We start from the raw sequence: 2,400 nt of genomic DNA, 5'->3' as shown, positions 1-2,400 counted from the left end.
AAAGAGCAGTGATTTCAGTGAGAGAGAGAGAGACCGACCAGCGTCTCACATTGAGAGAGTCTGAGATGGAAAGGAAATGTTGAGGCAGGGGGAAAAAGAGCAGTGATTTCAGTGAGAGAGAGAGAGACCGACCAGCGTCTCACATTGAGAGAGTCTGAGATGGAAAGGAAATGTTGAGGCAGGGGAAAAAAGAGCAGTGATTTCAGTGAGAGAGAGAGACCAGCGTCAGAAGCGTAAACATTTGAGAACAGCAGAGGAAAAGAAGCAAGGAACAAGGAAAGGAGCACTGAGGAACTTGACCACTCCTCCACTAAGTCCAGATCACATTCCAGAACAGTCCCCACAGCCAGGATCTTCAAGGTCAGGGCAAAGTGTATTGTTGTTCTTTGTGAAGAGTGCCGATGTAGAAAAAAAACATGGGTGCTGGATTTTAGACCGGTACAGGGTGTCTGTTCAGAACCCGAGGAAGCAGTAGGCCGGTAGCAACCACCACAGGGTGTCTGTTCAGAACCAGAGGAAGGAGTAGTTCCAGTTCAAGGATTTAATGAAGATCCACACACATATATACGTACGCACCCGCATATACAACCACTCTCTCTGATACTATTTGTGGTTCTGTAAAGAAAAAAGGAGAACTTTGGCTATAGCAGAATATGTTTAAAATATCCGCCTATTTGCATGTCAACAACTAAACAGGCTATGTGGACCCAAACACACGCTAGCTGTACAAAGAACAATAGAGCAATGTAGACATAGCTACACATTGTAAAACATAACAAGCATGAGCGATTTACAACCGAAAATAGCCTAGCACCACAGACAAATGCTAATCGCTACTAATGCATTCCGGATGACAATGCTAATGCGAGCGGGAATACGCAAGCTAGCAAGTTGAACACCAGTAGCACATATTCACAGCAGACACTATTTAGCTCCATACGACAAGACGTCAGGATTTTGGCACTTACATTTAGCTGCTCGCACAATAACATCAGTAAGAAAAATATATTTCTCGTAAGGAGGTCAAATTAAGCAGGAGAGAAACACAGGTGGGTCATTTTAATAGAAGCTATAGACGGCCTGAGGCCCTGCCTGGTCGCGTATTACCCTAAGCATTATTCCATGTTAATAGAAGCTATAGACGGCCTGAGGCCCTGCCTGGTCGCGTATTACCCTAAGCATTATTCCATGTTAATAGAAGCTATAGACGGCCTGAGGCCCTGCCTGGTCGCGTATTACCCTAAGCATTATTCCATGTTAATAGAAGCTATAGACGGCCTGAGGCCCTGCCTGGTCGCGTATTACCCTAAGCATTATTCCATGTTAATAGAAGCTATAGACGGCCTGAGGCCCTGCCTGGTCGCGTATTACCCTAAGCATTATTCCATTTTAATAGAAGCTATAGACGGCCTGAGGCCCTGCCTGGTCGGAAAAGTCCCGGAAAAGAAGGCTGCTTGGTGTGGCATTATTCCATTTTAATAGAAGATATAGACGGCCTGAGGCCCTGCCTGATCGGAAAAGTCCCAGAAAAGAAGGCTGCTTGGTGTGGCATTATTCCATTTTAATAGAAGATATAGACGGCCTGAGGCCCTGCCTGGTCGGAAAAGTCCCAGAAAAGAAGGCTGCTTGGTGTGGCATTATTCCATTTTAATAGAAGATATAGACGGCCTGAGGCCCTGCCTGGTCGGAAAAGTCCCGGAAAAGAAGGCTGCTTGGTGTGGCATTATTCCATTTTAATAGAAGCTATAGACGGCCTGAGGCCCTGCCTGGTCGGAAAAGTCCCGGAAAAGAAGGCTGCTTGGTGTGGCATTATTCCATTAAGGAAAACCAAAAGAAAGTTGGGGTCATGGAAAGGAGATGAACCGACCGTTTTAACGATCACCTTTGCTTCCTCTGGTGAGCTGATGTCTCGTCAAGTCAGCTGTCCTTTTCTTTCCAACAAAAAAGTGCTTAAACTGTTACATGCTTTTGACATCATCCTCGGCACGGATGAACAGGAGTGAAAGCATCGTACAGGACCAAACAGATTTTCCTGGCCTTCCTGAGACGACATTCACTGGTTTCCAGTTTAATGAAGCCCTGGAGATGATTCCACACCCCCACACACAGCGTGTGACATCCCGCCACGTAGAGGTTGAGCGAGATGTGTGGGCTCGACTCTCAGGAAGGAAAACCCATGAATGAATGAATGAATGAATGAATATGGTGCTCCTGAGAAAGAAGGGTAGTCATGGTGACACCAGTGCTGTAGTTACAGCTGTTCTAGCATTCTAAATGCCCTTGGAAAAATGTTCCTACAGTTTGACGACGCGTCAGAACTTTCCTGATGAAACCTGTTGAACGTTATTAATTACCATAATGACTTTTCTGATGAAACCTGTTGAACATTATTAATTACCA

The sequence above is a fragment of the Oncorhynchus keta genome, chromosome 8, assembly GCF_023373465.1.
Source record: "Oncorhynchus keta strain PuntledgeMale-10-30-2019 chromosome 8, Oket_V2, whole genome shotgun sequence".
In the NCBI taxonomy this organism is placed as follows: domain Eukaryota; kingdom Metazoa; phylum Chordata; class Actinopteri; order Salmoniformes; family Salmonidae; genus Oncorhynchus; species Oncorhynchus keta.
The sequence above is the reverse complement of the archived record's forward strand: the minus strand, read 5'-3'. Positions refer to the sequence as shown.